We start from the raw sequence: 22,704 nt of genomic DNA, 5'->3' as shown, positions 1-22,704 counted from the left end.
AAGCTGAAACGCTTGACACAAAGTTCTCAAGTCGGTCTTATTGTAAGAGATATTATTAGAAGAGTGAACATGTTGAAGAACGGCATTGCCAGGGTGACCCAGGCGGTGATGCCATGTCGAACTACGTGCGGGAACAGAAACAAAAGCTTGAATGGGAGCCGAGTTGTGGTATGGTGTGACGGAGTAGAGAGGGCCCGGGCTATTGCAGCGGAGGAGCTTGGTCCTGGTCAGTAGGTCCTTAACACAACAACCGAATGGGTCAAATTCTACAGAACAATTATTATCTGTTACAAAACGTCGGACCGAGATCAAGTTTTTGATGATAGAGGGACAAACTAAGACATTTTGAAGGCGTAGAGAATGAAATGGTGTTAGTAGAATACCATTACCAACATGCGTGACCTTGGCAGAGGATCCATTTCCGACAATGACACTAGGTAAATGACTCGAACTAAAAGGTGTACGTAGAATACCTGGTTGAGCCGAGATGTGGTTGGTAGCTCCCGTATCCATGACCCAAGGTGTGGCATTGGGATCCTGAATAGACATCGTTTGGAGAGCATTGGTCAGCGCAGTTGGAAGATACGTCAGTTGTGGAGAAGCTGGAGGCAGCATCTGAGTGACGTGAGCTTCACCGTGAGGACGAGATTGAGTGGGAGCTTGATGGACCGGTGGAGCAGAGGGACCGTAGTACGGAGGTGGTGGCGACAGACCGTAGTAAGGAGGGTGTGGTGCGTAGTATGGTGATTGATACGGTTGAGGACCGTAACCTCATGGTTGGTGTGGATCTGACCAGGAGTTATTGTAGCGACCACATCCTCTGTTCTGAGAACCGCCACGACCGCGACCTCTGTATCCGCGACCCTGATGTCCGGACTGATTGCTGCGTGAAGACTATTGATCCGTTGTGGTGCACAAGATGTTCGGTGAGGATGTGTCAGACGGCGGACTCGGAGTGGGTTTCACGTGCTTGGACAGACGGGTCTCTTCTAATTGCAGCATGGATCGTGCGATGGTAAATGACGGGTACGGTGACTTGTGCTTGATGACATTGATGATGGAGTCGAACTTGTCATTAAGTTCGTTCAGCATATACATGACGAGTTGGCGATCAGTGACCGGAGAGTCAATGTTGGCTAAGAGATCGGCAAGTGTCTTAAGTCGTTTGCAGTATTCGGCGATGGTAGAGTCACCGATGGTGAGAGTGCGGAGTTCAGTGTCGTACTCTATTGCGCGCGCCTCTTTGTTGTCACGAAAGAGGTCGTCGATGGTGAGCCAAAGTTCTCGTGCGGTGGATTTGGTTTTGAGAACTGTGTCGAGGATGGACTCTGAAATTGTGCCGTAAATCCACATTTTAACGAGGCCATCATGTTCTTTCCACTGTTGTTGTGTCGCCGGAGTTGAAGTGGATGTGCCGTCGAGGTGGCCGAGAACTCCGAAACAGAGACAATGAGTCTCAAAAAGTTCTCTCCACACGTCATAATTCATTTTGGTCATGTCAAGGGTAATCGGGATGTACGCCTTGATTTGTGAGATGCCAAAAGGTTTATCAGATTTTGGCGTTACGCAAATAGTAAGAATCGCAAAAAAATTATGCAGAAGAGAAGAGAAAGCAAAGAGAAGACGGAAGGAAGACAAAGAAAAAGAATAAGAGAAGAATGAAAAACAGAGGAGGCGGAGATGGATCGAGCAAAATTAGTTGTAGACTAGGGCTTCTAATACCATGTTATAAGTGAAACTCCGTCCAGATTATCATTCACATAGAAAGGTATATATAGAGTACAATGTGTGGAGATAGGTTCGTATCTATACTAAGAGATATTCTAGAGATATTCCTATTAACATATATCCAAGATCTCATAGGATCTTAACTATCTAACTAACAAGCCCTTGGTTTGGAAACAACGTAACTTGAAACGACATGACCGAGGCCGAGTCGTCGAAGCTTTGTAACCTAGGGACTAACGGGTGTAACTCGGTGGAGAAAAATGGTTCCTTACCAGTTAAACGGGAGAAATCGGCGTTTGACTCAGCGACGGTTAATGAAACGGCGTCGTTTGGAGAGTAGACGATGCTCGGTTTGGGATCAAGTTGTTTCCAGACGAGTTGGCCGGCGAGGGGGAGACAGTGAGAGAGGGACGAAGAAAGAGAGGTTTTGAGGTTGGGGACAATGACTGAGTCGAAAAAAGAGCGAGTTACCTCGGTTCGTCGAAAGAAGATGACTCGTTCGACTGCATGGATCTTGAACCAGCGAAGGTCGAAGAAGTGAGTGGGAGAGTGAGTGACTCCGATGAGTCAGAGTTTGAAGGAGTGACTCGGTCGACGTGGATAAATTTTAGTGATGAATCCATTTCTTCGGTAATGTTTTGGTGGATAGATAATCCATTTCTTTGGTAATGTTCTATATATATGCTACGTAGAATAGAAGGATTCAATTTTGTAGGAACAATAATTACAAAATAACAATTAAATTACGAAAACGTACATATGCCCATCATTAACCAAATTTAATTTTGGTTAATGATTTTTTAAAAGATCTATTAATATCTATTTTATTTAATATGATATGGCATTATTTGATTGGTTTAAATAAGAGAGGTGAATGATCTTTTAAGTATCGTTCTATTGTTTGTATTTTAATGAAATCTAAAATTATATTAAAAAAAAATCATAGATATCATGATATGATATGCATATTGTGTTATAAAATTCTATCATTTTTGTTTAATCTATATATATTGTATATAGGCATGTCAATTAGGGCCAAAGTCTGCCGGCTGATACGGCCCGACACTGAAAAATACCGGGCTCGGGCTTAAATATTTATGTCCAAAAAAAATCAGGTCTTTCAGGCTCATCCCATTTGGGCTATAGGGTTTTTTGGGCTCAGCCCAAAAAGCCCTTTAACAAATATATTTGTATTTTTTTTGTTAACGTTTTTATTTGATTTCAATATTTGATTAATTATTTATTGTAAATAAAGTTTGAAACTTTAATCATAGTTTTCATATTTACTTAATAACCTTGCTTAATACTTTTCCAATTTTTATCTATGATATTTTATATGAATTGTATATTGTTTTATTTGGTTAAAGTATAAATTTTATTTAGTTTTAAACTTTTTCTTTTAAATTAAGTTGGTTATAGTGAATATAGATGAGTTATTAAAATTCTGATTGATTTGTTTTACAGTGCATCTTTAAACACTGTTTTTTAAGCCTTACAAGTTTGAATTATTGATTTGTAAGATAAGCCCGAAAAAATCCAAAATGCCCTGTAGCCCTACTAGGGCAGGACTCGGGCTTTGAAATATAGGCTCGAAAATACCTCGGGCCAGACCAGACCGGACTCAAACATATGCAGGCTTTACGGGTTTTGGGCCGGGCCTGGCCGGACCAGCCCGATTGACACCCCTAACTATATATGTGGTTGATATCATTATGGTGATTAACCAAATTTATATTATCCCTATATAAGTAAAAGAGAAGTACAAAATCATTTTCGGGGCGTTCAAAATTGGCAAAATAACCCTATATTAACAAAACGGATCCGGGTCATAAATATGCGCTTCTTTAAGATTGGGTTATCGAGTAATCATTTGGAAGTGTAATTGAAAAAAGGAAACTGATTATGAGAATATTGGTTGTTTCTTTAATTTAGGAAACTAACAAAATTTGCTAATTAGTGTATAATTTATCTTCTAAAGGTTACAAATAATAATAACTACCCAAAATTTATGGAAACAGAAAATCATTTTTTTTAACAACTAAACAGTTTAAAATCGTTAACATAAATTAAGCTATTAAATTTGGAATTGTACATAAAATGTAAACAAATTGAATATAAAATTAGTTTTGATTTTTAGAAATTTCCTCAACAAAATTATGATTATTAATTCAGGGAGTTTTAATTAATTAGAAAAAACTAAAATTTAACTACAAAATACTTTCGTAAATATATTTTATTTTGTGACTTTACAAAGTTATAAAATAAGATTTCTTTTGTTAAGCAATTATCTTTGTAATTATAAATAAAATACATAAATAGTAATAATATAATTTATCTAGACTATCAAATGAATATCTTGATTTAAGTCTATTTTTATATGATAAATTCAATTCATTAGTGATTTTCATTAGTTAGAATTAATACAAAATTTTAAAATCTTAGAAATAAATTTTAAATATATATAGCTATACCAATACAAAATAGTTTTATAATAAAAAATTACTAATGAGAATTGATGATATGTTTATTAGTGTATTGAAATCTTATAATATCAATACAGTAAAACCTCTATAAATTAATAATGTTGGGACTAAGACATTTTATTAATTTATAGTGATATTAATTTATCTATAAATTAATAATTATTATTTTATAGTGTAAATTAATAATTATTAATTTATAGATATATTTTTAATTGTTTATTTTTTAAAAAATTATGAATTGGAACAACTATAGCAAAATAAGATTAAACTTTCGGATGTTATAAATTTTATGGTTTAGGAATTGAACTTGTAATATTTAGAAAGCACTATTTACAATAAATTACAAATATTATAGACAAATTGACTTATACACATGAGACACATAAATTCAAATCTATGAATAATAATATCAATTCTCCTATTTTAATAATCTGTCAAATTATCAAATTGTAAATGATGCATATCTAAAAATTAAAACTTTAAATTTAATTATTTGTATGACATGTTATAAAATATTTTAGAGATATCATTATAGGTTGAAAATACAACATTACAATTGTTCTATAGAATTGAGCTTTAGGAGAAACATACACTATTATATCAGTATATATATATATATATATATATAAATTTACATAATTATTAATTTATGATATTATTGGGACCATATTTTATAAGGAGATTTCGAAAAAATTATTATCTTATTATCTTATCGAATATTGTTAATTTTTATACTGGCCCGACTTGGGACCAGCAAAATTTATTAATTTATAGTGTTTATTAATTTATAGAGTATTAATTTATAGAGGTTTTACTGTATTTTTATTTTCCTAACATGTGAATTAAAGTATTTATAAGAATCAACAAAAATCGACTAATAGAAATATGTTTTCGGGATTTCTCATATCTTTATCAATTTGAATTGTCTAAAAAAGTAGAGAAATCTTATAATATTAGCATAATTAATGCAAAATTACACCTATCATGTGTATATGGAAATAATTACTTTTGAATTTGGAAACAAACAATAAATAGATTTTTACAACTATATATGAGTATATACATTAATGTATGATACCAAAATTGTTTAGATACAAAATAAATAATTTTTTTTTTAAGATACTACATGGTGAATGGTGATATCAAATATTTTGTTTAGATTTTGTTGGACACACTTCTTCTCTTTCTTTATAAATAAAGGCAAATATGTGTCAATATTTTTACTATGACGATGGTAAACGCACTCTCTTCCTCTCTCTCTCATCAAACACTAAACTTATCATCTTATGATTTATTCTTGTGATGTGTAGGGTTTTACAAGTCAGTCGCTATGACGTTTTGTCTTGGAGTTCAGCTTTACCCTAGAAGACTTATGTTGGCAGGTTGTTTATCGGCTTGGATTGTAAGTTATTCGTATTCTTTTATACAATCGGTTTTCAATGAATTTTCTACTAGATTTGGAAGTTTATGTCTTTGATAATTCTAAGGTCATGACTATCCTCTCTACTAATGTCGCATGGGCTGTTCCAAATTCGTTACAAGTTTATTCCATGTCACATGTATTTCGTTTCATAATAAAAATATAGGTTACTAAATGTTGTGTCAAATGGACCCATTTATTCTTTGGGCATTGGTGTTTGTGGGATGGTTCTAAAGGAGTATTATACTAATTCTACATAAAATTTTGATGCATAAGGACAAAATGCATCTTATGTGGGACAATTGCATTTTGTATACCTTTATTTGGCTTTGAATAGTAGACTCCATATTTGATATTTGAGAAACATAACCACCAAGGGTACTGAAATTATAGTTGACTCCCTTACGACCAAACAAAAAACACAAGTCGAAACGACATATGTAACCCGGAGAAAGTCTGCAATAGATTTCATTAAGGACGATTACAACTTAATGTCAACTAGAAGACATAACAATTTGTCTACTCCTTAATTATAGTTTGAATTTTAATTAAAAAATTATAAAAAATAATTTGATAAACCTATTGACCAAATAATAACCACATAGACTTCCTGCATTGGAATAAAATAAATTTACCTATAAACAAGTCAAATTAAGGGAGAAAAGGCTGATTAGGTTAAAATTATATGATTTAGGGTTTTTTTAAGTAGACTTCTCTGTGGACTATTTGTGGTTGACTTTGTTATGCCATCAACTATTAATATTATATTAATACCTATAATTTTAACCAAACCGATAGCTGAACCTAACCGAATGCGTACCGATTCCTTGTTTTTAACCTAACCGGATAATTTAACGATATATATACTTCTTTCTGTAAGTCAACCCTAGTTTTACGTGATCTCTCTCTCTCCAAAATTTCTATCTCAAAAATTCTGATATTATTGTTCTCGGAAATTCAGATTGTATTCTCATCATTTCTCGTCTTCGAATCTCAAGGACATCTCTAATAAGTATTTCTTGGTTTATCGTCAGCGATTTGCTTTTGTAACGCTTTAGCTAATTTTGTTCGTAAATATATATGTTCTCATCGTTTTTTGTTCATTTTGCACACAGATATGGGGTTACACAGCTACACTCAGCCATCTTCTAGTTCTTTGCAAGTATGGAGTTAGCGTCCACCCGAAGTAAATTTTCTTGGCCTGACAGTTGGAATTACTGACAAATGTTTCTGCGGAAGGGAAACCATTATGAAATGTTCCTCCACAGCTGACAATCCTGGAAGAATTTTCATTGGATGCAATAACCATGAGATTGTTAGATTGTTTGGTGGTTTATTTGTTTGGTCTAATTATTATTTGAGTATAGATAATAATCTTTTGGTATATTTATTTCTATCGTATAGGATTGAGAGGACCATATTATGAAATGGTGGGATGAGGCTATTATGCAAGAACTTCAAGCAATGAGAGGTGGACTTGCTCACCAAAGGGATTCTATTACAGCCATCCAGGAAAATGAGGAAATGCTATGGGTTCAGCAGGAGCTAGACAAGGTGACAGATCAGATGAAAGAATTACGTCTCTCAGTTCGTCGTGTAAGGGGGTGGTCGGGAATGTCTTAATCGCCGGTATAATCCTCATTGTTGTATTAATCTCTTTGGTTTCGTAGATCTTTCAATTAAGTTCTAAAATATGTGAACCTTTCTTCATCGTGTCTGTATGTTTGAATGGCGTATTTATGTCTGTAATCTGTGCACTTGCTTCAGTTTCTATAATATTTGGATGATTTCGTTGATTTCAATTACAGTAGACTTCTACTGTTTACATATTGTCGAAAAAATAAGATTATGATGTCTACTTCTTAACCTGTGTAAAGAAGTCAGGCAATGAAGTCTGTACGTTAATTTATTACGAGGCGACGGTTTGCGTTATTAATTAATTATAGGTAATTGTTCATTGCAACCGCTTCGTCTCATATATATAACCCAAGCCCTGGGCCTTGTGATTATTTTAAAACTGCAACCAAAAAAGTTATCAGTAAATCATTTCTTTTCTCTTAAAAATAGTACGTAGTTCATCCTCACGACAGAGAATTGGTGATTGAAAGTCTTTCAGTTTCATTGGAACGGTCAATATAAATCATCACAGCTAGCCCTGGGTCTTCGGTTCAGTTTGTTCAGATTGAACCGAATTAACTGACATACTCGGATTTCGGTTCCGAGAGAGGAATAGAGAGTTAACCGATCAGATGCAATTAAATTGTGAATTCAGTTTCGGGTTAATCGGGTTCGGAATCTGATTTCCGATCGGTTAATCGTTAACCGAGGTATAAAAGCTTATTAACACTAAACCTAATCAGTAACACTTCACAGCCAACTCTCTCAAACCCTTGTGCGACTCAAAGGCGATTCTTTCGCCGTGAACACCAAACTCCGACTCACTGACTTTTCTTCATCGTTTCTTCTCTCCTTCTCGTAATCTCTTCTTCTGTTGCTCTTCTTCATCTTCTAATCGGCGGTGGAAAATCAGATTTGGTGAACCCTAATCTCCAAATCGAAAAGGTAGACACTGGTTCCTTTCAATCTCTGTTCTTATAATGAAATGGTTTAAAACTCTTTGGTTTCTGTTAATTTGTAGTAGCATAATTTCGTTAATCTCGGATTTAAAAGGAAAAACCCTAACCCTAAATTTTTCAATTCGATTTATTTTTGAATTTTTTTTTTATAGTTTCTTGATTTCTTTATATAGGTTGTTAAATGTAGTCCTGTTGTTTTTAGTTTTGAAGTTTTAAGATGAAATTAACCACAACCTGTTAGTCGATTGAATTGAGTAGACTTTTCTTGATGGTTTACTTGTTTAAACTTCTCTAATGCTAATCGACTGTTATGCTTTGCAGATGGAGGCTAAAGATTACGACCCTAACGTCGAGAAGGATGGTGAAGAACTTGTTATCATAGAAGAAACTGGTCAGGCTGGGACTGCTCAGGCTGAGACTGCTACGACTGGGAATAAAAGAGAAAAACTAGACTCTGGTCTACCACCTAAGGCGAAGAAGAAGTATCCTAAAAGGGCTTGGGTCTGGCAACATTTCATTCAAAGGAATGAGGATGATCAATTCAGCTTCTGTAAGTATTGTCAGCAACAGGTTGGGTGTGATACAAAGCAATCAGGGACTAGCGCGATGAAGGGTCACATAGATAGATGCAAAAAGTTTAAGGAGTTCAAAGCGATGGAAAATCAGACTGCTTTAGGTGTTGATAAGAGGGGGGGATATGAGGGTCATTAAGTATGATCCTCAACTTTATAGGTTATCTGTTAATCAGCTAGTTGTTATGAATGAGTTGCCTTTTTCCTTTGCTGAACCTGAAGGGTGGAAGCGTTTATGTTTAAACTTGTTGCCTATGTACAAGACTTTATCAAGAAGGACCTCTTCTAAGGACATAGCTGGAATGTTTCTGCAAGAGAAAGAAGAGTTGAAGCACTTGTTTGGTGTTGAGCAGCAAAGAGTTTCTCTTACCACGGACATATGGGTTTCACAAACAACTTCTGTCAACTACATGGTGGTGACTGCTCACTGGATTGATGAGAATTGGGCAATGCAGAAAAGGATACTGAGCTTCAAGGTAATCACTGATCACAAAGGAGACATGATTGCTGGACAACTTTTGGATTGTCTAGAGGAATAGGGGATCAAGAAGGTATTTTCAGTGACTGTTGATAATGCTAAGGGTAATGACAAGGCTTTGAGGGTTTTTAGAGAGGAGTTGAGGCTGAGAGGAGGTGAATTCTTGCATATGAGATGTTGTGTTCACATCCTCAATTTGATGGTGTCAGATGGAATGAAGAAGGTTAAACCTTGTATTGCTGCTATCAGGGATTCAATCAAGTATGTGAGATCATCGTATACAAGACTGAAGTCCTTTGCACTCAGGTGATAACTTATCTGACATTTACTTTTGAATTTTATTGAAAGCACATACTACTTTAGCTTTTAGTCTAATTTCTCTGTTTTCTCTGTTTATTAATTAGGTGTGACACAGGAAAGGTGTGTAGAGGCAGCTTGCCTCTGGATGTCATTACTAGGTGGAATTCAAGTTACCTTATGCTGACTCAAGCTTTGAAGTTGAGAGTAGCCTTTCAGAAGATGCTGACTGAGGACAAGCTGTATGAGGATTATTTCAATGAAGAGGATGAGAAAACCAAACAGAAACGTGATGGACCACCAATGTTTTCTGATTGGGAAGAGGTGTCAAGGTTAGTCAAGTTCCTGAAAATCTTTTACAACTACACTTTGACGTTTTCTGCCTCTACATCAGTGACTTCAACTGATGCTTATAAGCACATAGTGAACATTGAGAGAAGTCTTATCACTAGATGTGGAAACAGTAATGAAGAGGTTAGAAAGCAGGCTCATATTATGAGGGATAAGTTTGAGAAGTATTGGGATGGGTTGATGAATATGAATCCTCTCGTCATTGTTGCTAGTGTTTTAGATCCCCGGAATAAGATGCAGATTGCTACTCTTTGCTTTGAACAACTTTATGGTAAGAATACAGCAGAGTTTAGGAAACTTAGTATTTCAGTTACATGTATGATGAAACAAATGTTCTCGGAATACATTTTGAGACTTAGCAAACATGTTGAGCAACCAGAAGAGGAACTTCCATCACCTATAATAGCTGACTTATCTGATGATGCTGAATGTGAGGGTATTGATTCTTTGTACAACAAGCTGGTTAGATCTAAGGGACCAGTAGAAGGCTGCAGTGAGTTAGATATCTACTTAACTGAGAAGACAGAGGTTAGAGTGGAGAGTACTTTAGGTTTTCCTTATGATGTCCTCTCATGGTGGAAGTGCAACAGCCAGAAGTTCCCTATATTATCTGCAATGGCTAAGGATGTTCTAGCTATTCAAGTCTCCTCTGTTGCTTCGGAATCAGTTTTTAGAACTAGTGGCCGAGTCTTGGATTCATATAGGAGTTCTTTAACTCCTTATATGGTTGAGGTTCTGATTCTCACTCAACAGTGGCTTAGGTTCAACTTCAAAGCTGATGATGAAGTTGCAAACATAACACAAATGATGGAGGATGTTGCATTCTTTGAATCCCTTGGTAAGTATAACATTTCTGTTTATATACATATCTTCATACCATCTTACTTCTAACACTTGTTTGTTTTCCTAATTCAGATTCTCGGAATGCACAAACTAAATGAATTTTCTTTATATAAGTTGAGTATTTCAATCTATGTGTTCTGGCTTGTTACTTGATAAGATTACAAGTTCTAAGGCTTCTTTGTTTTCAATGTTTACAGGTAATCATAGGCTGCTCTTTTGTACTTTTTGATGTGTATAGCAGCATAAACATAACTATGGAAATCGGAAGTGGTAGCTGCACAGCCTTGATATGGTATTGATTCAATAGCTTCTACCTTCTAAACAATGAGTTGGTATTGATTCAATTCTACTAAAACTGTTATTTAGGCTTCTTTTGGTTCATTCTTTTGTAATGTATGGGTGCATATGGTCTGTAATGATGTCATACACATATACTGATAAGCTAAGCTCAATTTTTTGGCCTACTTCGGTGCAAAAAGATCCGACGTAGTGTTGTTCTCGGTAACATTCAGAACAGTATATTATTCAGAAATCCGACCCGATTAAGCCGAGTTCCGATTACACCGAACCGATTAAATTTTCTGTTTAATTCGGCATCATTTCTCAATAACCGAATAACTCAAAAATCGATTAACCCGACCCGAATAAACCGAATATTCCGAAAGCCCAGGGTAATCACAGCCACGAGGATTTGGAGACTGTTCACGGTTGGGTAATGATAGAAACTTTCTCTATATCACTTTGTTTTATTTAACTTATAAGTGTAGAATTCTAACATTCACGGTTGGGTAATTATTAGAAAGTTTCTATTGAACTTCATTTCACGCTTATAAGTGAACATATACCATATAAACGGGTTCATCGAAGTTAACGATGTATTAATTTGGTTGATTAGATAGATTTGCAGTTTAAAGTACGTTTTAGTTTCCCAGGAAGAAGTCTTCTTGATAAGTCTACAGCATATCAGTACAAGTTTTAATTTGATTTGATGGATTTGCAGACGGTTCAGTTTCCCGTTGAGAAGTCTGCTAGAGAAGTCGTCAACATAATCATTACAAGGTAAAAATTGATTTGACGTTAGTTGGCGGTAATATATATATATATTTAATTTATCGATAAGCGGGAATTGGTTTACTGATAAACGGGATCCGATTTTAATCGGGTTCTTTATAATGCTATGGGAATTGGTTTTATAAAACCGAGATTATTATAATTATTATAATTTTATACAACCTAAAAACTGAGATAACAATATTTGTTATCTCTAATTCCATCTTGCTCATTTTCTTGTCAACTTTCCTCTTCCGCTTATCTATTTCGCTTATCACTAACGTTTGATTTTCCCATTTCTTTTTGTGTTAAACTTGAATCTCTATCTTTTGGATTGTCTTTTTGCTTACTTCGCTCAACGTTTTTGTACCAGATCTCGTTGAACTCTGTATTCTTTAACCCATTCGCTTCTTCTTCGCCGCCGTTTCATATTCGATTAAACTGAAGGTTGACCTCTTTTTCAAATCGATTGTAGACTTCCTTTTCAATTCAATTGTAAACTAATCGTATTTGTCTTCTTCTATCTCAATCTCTCGTGTTCTAATTCCCCGCCAAACCTAATCTTATTTCGCAGAATGGAGGAGGCGAACAATATAAAATTTCCTAGGAAGTTTTTCACGAAGGGTGAGGAGCCGCTTCCGTGTAAAAGCATCAGCTACTACAGCAACGATACGAAGCTGTTTGATGAACTGTACGAAGCTCTCGCAGAAGATGAATGGGATGAGATTCGTAACTCTCGACTGGGTGTCTTCTTACAGTTCAACCGTCTCAAATTCGAATGGGCTTCCAGACTGGTTCACTATATGCTCTGCTTTCAGCTAGTCTGCAACAAAAATTACGAGATATGGAGTCTGGTTGAGTCTAACCTATTAAGATTTTCTTTGAATGAGTTTGAAGCCATCACTGGACTTAACTGTGAAGATGCCGAGTCCTTGGAGCAACCACAGGTTGATGTTACGGACGAGATGGAAGAGTTTTGGGAGAAGTTTGGAGTCAGTTTAGACATCAATCCGAGTATTGATCAACTCGTCGCAGCATGTAAGAACGCTTACGACTAGGATAGAGTAGATCGTATTAGGTTGGGTTATTTAGCCATCTATGCTTGGTTTATAGAAGCTAGAAAATCCTCAATTCCCACCCGTCTAAATATGGTTAGGCTAGTCATGGATTTAGATGCATTTCTTGATTATCCATGGGGAAGAGTTGCTTTCAAGAACCTCATCCATTCTGTGAAGGAGAAGGACATTAACAAGAGTTACCATGTAGACAGATTTGTCGAACCTCTGCAGATTTGGGTATACGAATCTATGCTGGATTTTGGTAAGGAATTTGGCGACCTGTTGCCTAATAAATCAACTCCACCGTTGCTTGCTTACCGCGGTTCCGGCGGTAGAAAATATGTCAAAGAGGGCATTCTAAGACAGGTACGCATATCAGACTATCTACTATCTTAGATTTTTTTTATTAGCAACACCGTTAGTGTTGGATTTGAACAATTATACTGTTTTATATCAATTGTAGACTCGTTTCAATCACTTGAAGACCATTGGTGGCATGAGTAGCCCTGTTTGGAAAGAGGATGAAGCTGATGATAAAATTAATAACATTTTGAAAGCATTGACTGGGGAGTTTGGTACATGGAAGTGGGGGTGAGGCTTGTGGGAGACGGACGGTATTCATGAATCCAACAATGCGAAGATGAAGGTGGAGGAAAAGGGTGAGAAGAAAAGAGCCGGTACATCTGATGAACCAAGTGGGAAGAGGCACTGTCCAAGTACTTCAAATGCCTTGGATATCAATATTTTGGATTCCCTTAAAGATGAACTCGGCATGTGGGGAGCAACTCTGATTCAAGAGATGAAGGATGGATTCAGCAGTTGCGATTTGAAGTTTGACATGCTGAATAATAAGGTGGAAAGCTTGGCTTCGGATCTTTCCAAAATGAAGGGAGATGTAACTGGTACGTCAGATGTCGATACCAACCCAAAAGAACAGAAGGCTCGTGAAGCTACTGCTGAAGATGAAGAGCCTATCACTCAAAAAACGGATATGGTTAGTTCTGAACACTTGAAAATTCCTACTACGATTCCTCACAAACACAATACCAGGAACAAGGCGAAGAAAAAAAAGACTTCTGGAAGTTGTCAACTTTGCAGACAAAATAACAAGTGTATCACTTAGACTTCATTATGTAAAGTAGACTTCTGAATCATGTTGTCTTTGTTTGTTTTATTCGAGACTTTTAAACATATGATGTGGCTTTAATTTTATTTGTTTACATCAATGATCATGTAACTTTTAAATCAGAATTTGCATACCCTGAACCCTTCTCCATCTGTTACTCGTACGGATAGGAAGGTGCCACAGGTGGTCAGCTCCGAATCATCTGACACTGATTCAGACGAGCTGTGTTCTTTCGCACAGAAATCCCAACAGCAGCCGACTACACTGCCAGAGCTAAGAAGCAAAAACCACGGGTTGAAGCTTTTATTCTTGCAGCACAGGGCAAGGCTGGAAGGGTTAAGAGATTGGCGTCAAGTCAGCGTTCTCCATGCATTGGTGATAACACAGCCAAGACTATCATGGGTGGTAAGTCAAATACGTCAACATACAATCCTTTTGATAAAGCAGACAAGGAGATGAAGAAGGTTTTGCTTGACTTCTTAAAGGAAGATCCGTAAGTCTACTATCTTTTATGTTATGTTTCAAAATTCTACGTTTCGAGACTATAGTAACTTATATGTTTCGAAATCATTCTTCATCCGTAGGACGTACATGAACAAGGTTCTAGACAAATCCCGATGTTGTCTTTGGTGGTACGAAATGCAGACAAGAACAGTGTGGCTACGAGATTCGGTAAGTCTACTAGTAAACTTCTTGTAAGATTTATGTTGACAGTCTTCAATACTATTTAACTTCGTTTTTTAAATCCATGTGATTCCAGCACTTGGATGCGGGTTTGAATCTATTGAGACATCGATACACACAACATCCTGAGAGGTTTAGATCGAATAGAGTTGCCTTCCTAGACGCTATGTTCACTCATCTGTGGATGACGAAGTACTTTGACTTTGTCAAATCTGAACCAAACGCTGATGGATCTGGAAAACTTCTGCCGGCCGGTTCCTTCAGCTACCACGCAGGTGAGTATCCACCGTATGCTCAGTCTAACAAACAGTGGGGTCTGGAAGTGGACGACTTATACGCGCCGTTAAACGTTAAATCTCAGCATTGGGTTGCTCTGTGGATATCGATTCCAATGAGACACATCATGGTCTGGGACAGCATTCCCAGTTGTTCAACCGAAGATGAGCTTGCGACTACAGTTCAGCCGATAGCTGTGATGGTCCTGCATGTGCTGCGGGAGTTAGCCAGTTATGACCACAAACAAATGTACTCGTACGATAAGTTCACCCACAAGCGTAACAGAAGTGCCTCTGAATAGGAGGCCATGTGACTGTGGTGTTTTTACATTAAAGTACATAGAATGTCATGCACTCGGACTACCGTTTCCTTCTACTTTGTGCGACGCAAACATCACATGGATAAGGGTGAAGCTTGCTTGTGACTTATTTCACGAGATTGAGTGTCGTGGACCAAATGAGCAGAATTACACCGAAGACTTTGGGCTCTATGATTCTCCCCCAATTCTGGAGTAACTAAGAACTTGTTTCCAGAATTTAAAGTCTTTTTAATTATGTATGTCTTATGTATGACTTATTAGGATGATGTTTTGTTTCTGTCAGGAGAACTTGTTATTTTGTGGGTTGGATATATCTTGCTTAACTCTGATGATGGGCGGTATCCATATATTTTTGTGGTATCCTCCTTATTAACTCTAATGTAAACGGATTATTTTTCTTGTTCTCGTAGTCATATTTTTTGTTCAACTCTGATGATGGGCTGCTATCCATATATTTTTTTGTGGAATCCTCTTTATTAACTCTCATGTAAACGGATTACTGTTCTTCTTCTACTAGTACGAAATAGGTATTCATTAGGTCTGGGGTTACTTCCCGAAACTTCTTTTAATAAAAATTAATAAAATAATACAGAAAGAAAGAGAAAGAGAGAGAACCGATGCTTAAAGTACTTGTGGAAGAATCATTGCTCTGCTTATTTTTACACTTGTCTGTTTCTCATTAGTTAGTTATTATAATATTAATTACTTGTAGTCTTCTCTAAACAATAGCGTACAGCGACAGCTGAGTAGACATCTGATTGAAGTTAACTTTTATACTTCTTTTAGATCTTGTTGTCCAATAGGCATGTAGAGTTTTTGTTCTCGTAGTTATATTTTTTATTAAACTCTGATGATGGGCTGCTATCCATATATTTTTTGTGGAATCCTCTTTATTAACTCTAATGTAAACGGATTACTGTTCTTCTTCTACTGGTACAAAATAGATATTCATTATGTCATCTCCTCTGGGGTTACTTCCCCATATTTTTTTTATTAAAAATTAATAAAATAATACAGAAAAGAAGAGAAAGAGAGAGAACCGATGCTTAAAGTACTTGTGGAAGAATCGTTGCTCTGCTTATTTTTACACTTGTCTGTTTCTCATTAGTTAGTTATTATAATATTAATTACTTGTAGTCTTCTCTAAACAATAGCGTACAGCGAAAGCTTAGTAGACATCTGATTGAAGTTAACTTTCATACTTCTTTTTGATCTTGTTGTCCAATAGGCATGTAAAGTTGACCAATAGAAATAGAAATAGGTATTCATTAGGCATGTAGAGTTGACAAATAAAAATAGAAATAGGTATTCATTATGCATACATTAAGTAAAAAACTAAAATATAAATAGTGTTTGGGTGATGCAACTAATCGTCGAAACGGACATGAAGTTTGCCCCAATCAATAAGAGGAGGAACCACACACTGTTTGAGATCAGCTTTCGTAACCTCTCTCATCTCCTCTAACCTCTTGTGCTCTGCCTCGTAGTCGACAAGTTGTTGACCCAATATTTGATACAGTTGGAATAGTTGAGCGTCGATCAGATCCACTTGATCCACAAGGGCGGTAGCCTCTTCCTTCTTCTTCATGTGATCTTTCATCATATGAAGAATTGCTTTGAAGCGATCCGTTGTCTCTTCTTCAACCACGACTCTCGTCCTCTTAAATGTGTCTTTCATGGCATCAATTACTTCCTCTTGCCATTCGAAATCGGAATTGCTTCACTTACGTTTACTGGAACTCTCTCCGGCCATAGCTCGAGAATCAAAATGAAAACAATCGTAACAAACTTATTCTCTTGTTATCGAAGAAGGAGATGCAATAGATTGAGTGGAAATTGAGAGGATATTTATAGGTGCAATGATCGAAGAAGAAGATGAAGAGAAGGCAACGATACAATGAATGTAGAGATATCGAAAGGGTAAGATGAATGTAGAGATAACTAAAGAGTACAATCAATTTAGAGATTCACGAAAGGGTACAATGAATGTAGAGTAGACATTTGATTGAAGTTAACTTGGAGACTTCTTTAAAAACAATAGCGTACATTGAAAGCTTAGTAGACATCTGATTGAAACCTATCCAAGAAAAAACCATGAATCTTCGAAGCATTTTTTCCCTCTCATTGGCTGTCATAACATCACACTCAAACTGCTTCTTATCTTCCTCATATTTATTAACCAAATCAGAGTTCACCAAACCATTAACAACTTGTTTATTCATTGCTCTTATAGATTCTTTAAGTACCTTGATTTCTTCTTTTTGCCGACGAATCTCATCCCTCCACTCCAATAAGCTCCGCTTTTGCCACCCACGTGATGGTTCTTCGTCTGACCAATGGGAAAAGCCATAAACAGTGCACCTGAAGAAATTTCTTTCTGGATTTAAATCTGTCCATGATTTCACAAGTACCGTAGATCTACCACAATAGTTGCAGATTGGACCAGGAATTTGTATTTGCGAATTTGTATCAGAATCTGACCCCGAAATCTGACTCATCATTCTCTATCTAATGCTATTTGATGAAGAAGAGAAGAAAGTGGAATCCCCTTAGGAGAAATGATTGTCTTTAATAGATAATGTCGACTTGAACAAGTGGAATATATCCGAAAATATTACAAAGACAAATTAACACTATGGAAGTTCCAGTTGACTTCACGATAAAGGTAACTTCTACTCTCCGTCTTCAGCAACCTGAACAAATACTATTAGTATCACTAACGATATCAACCACAAAACATTAAAAATAATCAAGTGAATGTTACTCACACAATGAGGTCGAGTATGTCCAGGCTGCGTGCATTTTGAACAAGCGTATGACTTTTGTGTCTTCCTCGGCTTGGTCCCCTTTTTACGTGACAGTTCTAGCCATGTAAGCCAACGAGACTTCTTTTGCCTACCAGGCTTCCGCTTCGGTATTGGAGGCATACATCGGATATGTGGCCCAATCGGAGTGTGCTCGACATTGGGCATAATGTTAGCCGCGTACGATGCATAGACATAATCTTTTCTATAGTAAGCTTCTACCACGGTAAACATATGCCATCCAGCGGATTTGGCAGCCTTAATTGCATGTGAACATGGTATTTTCTCAACACCAAACACCCCGCATGAACAAGATTTTGCTTCTAAGTCAACCAAACAGTCACGTTGCCCACCACGAACGTGGAAACGCCAACCATCAATGCGTTCGACCATCATCATATCTGTGTAATGCTCCCTTACGGCCAATAAGAACTCAACACCCCGGCTAAAAGTCATCCTCTCGTCTTTTCCAATACCACCTACCTAACTTTTTCGTAATAAACTCAATGAGATATGTGATGGGATAACCTTTGGCTTTCTTTAGCATGGAGTTGATAGATTCCGCAATGTTGCTAGTCTTGATGTTGTATCTATCTCCTGGACAGTAAACTCGAGACCATAAAGCTGGATCTGCCTCATTCAAGTACGCTGCAAGAGCCGGATTTAAGTTAGTGAGCGAAACCATGTAGCGGTTGTAATCATCATGCGTATGCGCATATGCTGCCCCTTTCACCAAGTACATCAGTTGCTTCCCATTGAAATTAGAAATTATGTTTTATTGAAGATAGTAATAACATATCTCTCGTGTTGCCCATGGGATAACATTTCGACATGCTTTACTTATTGAACTGTGCCTATCTGAAACTACTACCAAAGGATATTCATCCGAGATACACTCACTTATTTTGGTGAAAAACTAATCCCATGAAGCATCAAACTCCGAGTCGACAATTCCAAAAGCCAACGGAACTGAAAGTTACCATCCTATGCGCAAGCGATTAACAGTACACCTTCATACTTGCCAGTGAGATGGGTCCCGTCAATCACAATAACTCGCCTAACGTAATTGAAACCACGGATTGAAGCATCGAAAGATATGAAAAGGTACTTAAACCTATGATCGTCATCAACAACAAGGTCAACGACCCTTCTCGGGTTTGACTACTCTATTTTCCGAAGACAGTAAGGCAACAAGGCAACTTCGCATATCCATCTTCTGCGCTTCCTCTCACATATTCTTGCGCATATTGTAAAGCCTTGTACGAAGTAGTGTAATCCAAAGTCATGCCGAACATTGTCCTCATTTAATCTTCGATATGTTGTGGGACAACACCATCTACTATTCCTACCCGGTCGATGAAAAGCCTCCCAATATATTTTGAGGTGCAACGCTTACGGTTAGCTACGCGGTCCACAATAGAACATGTATGCACGTTTAGATATTTGGTGACCCAAAAAGTGTTTGGATCATTCTTCACAGTGGCTACGACCCTCCATGTGCATCCTGGCACAGAGCATATTGCCACCGACCGAGTCTTTGTGGACTTATTAATTTTGAAAGAGAATTTTAACATAACCGCGGTCAAACGCACCTCAGTTATGACGTCAGCTTTGCATGCAAAGCATTGACCTACTTTCAGTTGGTCTATCCAAGGATTATTTAATTGTCCATGAATACCACCAAAAAACGGTTTCCCTTATTCAACATCTAGTCTCAGGTCATCTCCATCTCCATCGTCATCTTCATCTTTAAATTTCTCGTACTCACTGTAATCGAAATCCATGTCATCAACATCTTTTGGCTTCTCATATGTATGATCAGTTTCATTAAGTTCTTCTGCACACTCATCGGCACCTAGATCTACATCGTTACCAAATTCATCTGTTGGCTCTCCGTCGTCAACATAACGAGAGTTGTTTAACATAACCGGATGTCCATCCATGCACTTCATAGAGACGCAAAGGCGAACAACATTCCTACTACTAAAATCTATCAAGTTCTGAACTGATCTATCATTTGTGACATAGACAGGAGAGGTATTTTGGGACAATTGCTGAAGCATCATCTCTGTTAAGGGATACGATAACTGAACCATCTCTGTTTCTTTATCAATCAGATAATCTTCTACATTCATTTCATAAAGCTCAGCATATGTACAACCGTGTCGCAAAAAAAACATTCTCCCACCTTTGCTTCCATCCATGTCAAAATGCCAAGACCCATTTCTCGTCAGCCATACTCCAAAAACAACAGGTATTTGCGCTATTTACCTGAAGGAGTAAGCCGCAAGTTACTTACTCAATAGCCTAATAACCTAAGAAAAGCAAAAACATGATTGATCGAAAAGTATAATATATTATCATCGTAAAAATATACATAGGCAAGTACATAACCGATGTAACACGTACGCACTAAAAAACAAAAAAAAAATCTTTATAAATTTCCAATTAAAAACTAATGGCAATTTTGTGAATACAATAAATAGACAAGGATTTAATAGGGAGAAAGTGGCAAATGTTGGAGAGAGAAAAAGAGGGGTCTAACATTGCAATTGACTCAAGTTAGGGGTCTAATTTTGCAAGTCTCCCTATGTTTTTATTGCTGCAGGTTGATATTTCTGGTGAAATGTTTTTCTTCATTTTTAGTATTCAATCGTATATTACCTCTACTGAGGCCTAACGCTTATTATGGGGCTTCAACATATTTTTATGTGTATAATTCTTTTTTGTAGGCTAACAAGCTCTCTCTTTTTCTTTGTTTTTCACTAGGGTAGGAAGAAAAATTAATTTCTTATTCTTATTTTTCAGTGTTATAATGTTATCATTTCTAATTGTTTTTTGTTCATTATTTTTATTTTTATTCTTCTTTTATTTTTACCAAACTCATGGTAATATTAAAATTTTAAATATTTTTAACTACTTCTTTTATTCTATCAATACTCATTATAATATCAACTGTTCGAATTATTTTTTCATTTTTTATTTTAACCAAATTTATTATAAAAATACGAGACTCTTTCATAGATCAAACTATAGTGAAATGAAAATGAATAATGTATCAAATCTATTATGGATCATAATCTCCAAAAATATATCTTGTGTTGTTAAATATTTCAGTTTTTTCTATTTTATTATATCAAAACTTATTCTAGTTTATCTGAACTCATTACACAAATATATAAATAATTATAATTGATTGCATTATAGTAAAATAAAATGTAAGTGTTACGAGTCTTATATATCTGTAAAAATTCTTCCGCGCTGTAGCGCGGGTCCGAACCTAACATAGTGTCAAATGGAAGTATGTCAATTTTTCATATACAAGTAAGAGTTAATGTATAAATAAAAAAAAAATACTAATGTAGCATCGTGATATGTCTGACTCCTTTCGTTTTCTTATAGATAAGATTTGGGTCAGTTACTTGTCAAGCCCACTAAATATTTAACCCTACTAAATCATTAAATGCCATAAAATGCACAACTTTATTAACTAACAGTTGCAGTCTTGCCCATCAATTCATCACAGTTGGCAGCTTGCGCTTGCAATGCATGCATCTCAAACTCTATGTGACTGTGTCCTAGCTAAGAGACAAAAAATTCGACTTTCCGATCAGAGTTAAAGAAAAATATTATTGATGAGCTCGTCAATGTTGATGCTATCCCCTTCAAATTTCAACCCCTAATTTGTTTTGCTTGATTGACCAATTAGGTTTTGAGAACAGGAGAGACATGGCATGATCACTTGACACCAATTTTGCATTGAGTACAACAAGAAAGAGTCACTTAAATGTTTCCCCGTCATAGATCCTCAGTAACACCTATAGGCTATAGCCCATGATGCAATCCACCATAAGAAGCCCATATGCTTGCAGTGATATCCGGATGCGTAGCCAATGGAAGTTTTGGATAACACTATTGGCTTTGTTTACCTATTTTACATATCATTCTGTTAAACATAATGTACATTACAATGTTGTTTGTGCATGTTATTGTTACATAAACCATGGAACAAAATAAAATTTCATCTATAGTATGCTATTTCAATTACTATCATACTTTTGACTCTCGAGTAATTTTTGTTTTTTTTTTTGTTTTAATTCAAATTATGATATATGTGAAATAATATTTATAATAAAATAAAATTGCAATATGAAGTCAACTTATAAAAAGATATCCTATATATCCAAGAAATACAAACGAGAAGAGACTCTTAAAATCAAGAAAAGTTATTATGGATATAGCGTAGTTTGGTTTATAATATTTACCAAAATCATAATAATTTTGCCAAACAAAGGATGAGCTGCCAAGGAGAAAAAGATAATTTACTTCTTATGCTTCACAAAGAATGCAATTCCACTAGAATTTTACCTTGTATAGTTACTAAATATTTTATATGTATATCTAATATTTCGTAGCAACAAAATTTTTCTTACAATTTTGTTACAAATAAATTTAATTTGTCGTCGCAAAAATCACTGTTATAAATATTTGTAGCAATTTGCTATACATTTGTCACAGAAAAATATGTATCCAATTGTTACTAATTGCTAATTTCTCTGTAACTATCAGTTACAAATTGCGTCAGAAAGATCATTAACTTGTAGTTGTAAAAAGTCACAAAATTTCGTGGCTAATTTTC

At 36.0% G+C, this 22,704-nt stretch overlaps 2 pseudogenes; both read right to left on the bottom strand.

Annotated features, from left to right (window-relative positions):
* Nucleotides 1-771: 771 nt before the first annotated feature.
* On the bottom strand, nucleotides 772-2,351 carry LOC147937277 (uncharacterized; annotated as a pseudogene).
* A 15,582-nt stretch (nucleotides 2,352-17,933) lies between these two features.
* Nucleotides 17,934-19,369, bottom strand: LOC104720606 (uncharacterized; annotated as a pseudogene).
* Between the last annotated feature and the right edge of the window lie 3,335 nt (nucleotides 19,370-22,704).

Source organism: Camelina sativa, chromosome 10, assembly GCF_030686135.1.
Source record: "Camelina sativa cultivar CO46 ecotype springtype chromosome 10, ASM3068613v1".
In the NCBI taxonomy this organism is placed as follows: domain Eukaryota; kingdom Viridiplantae; phylum Streptophyta; class Magnoliopsida; order Brassicales; family Brassicaceae; genus Camelina; species Camelina sativa.
Note: the sequence above shows the minus strand (reverse complement) of the source record. Positions and strands in the feature narration are given on the sequence as shown.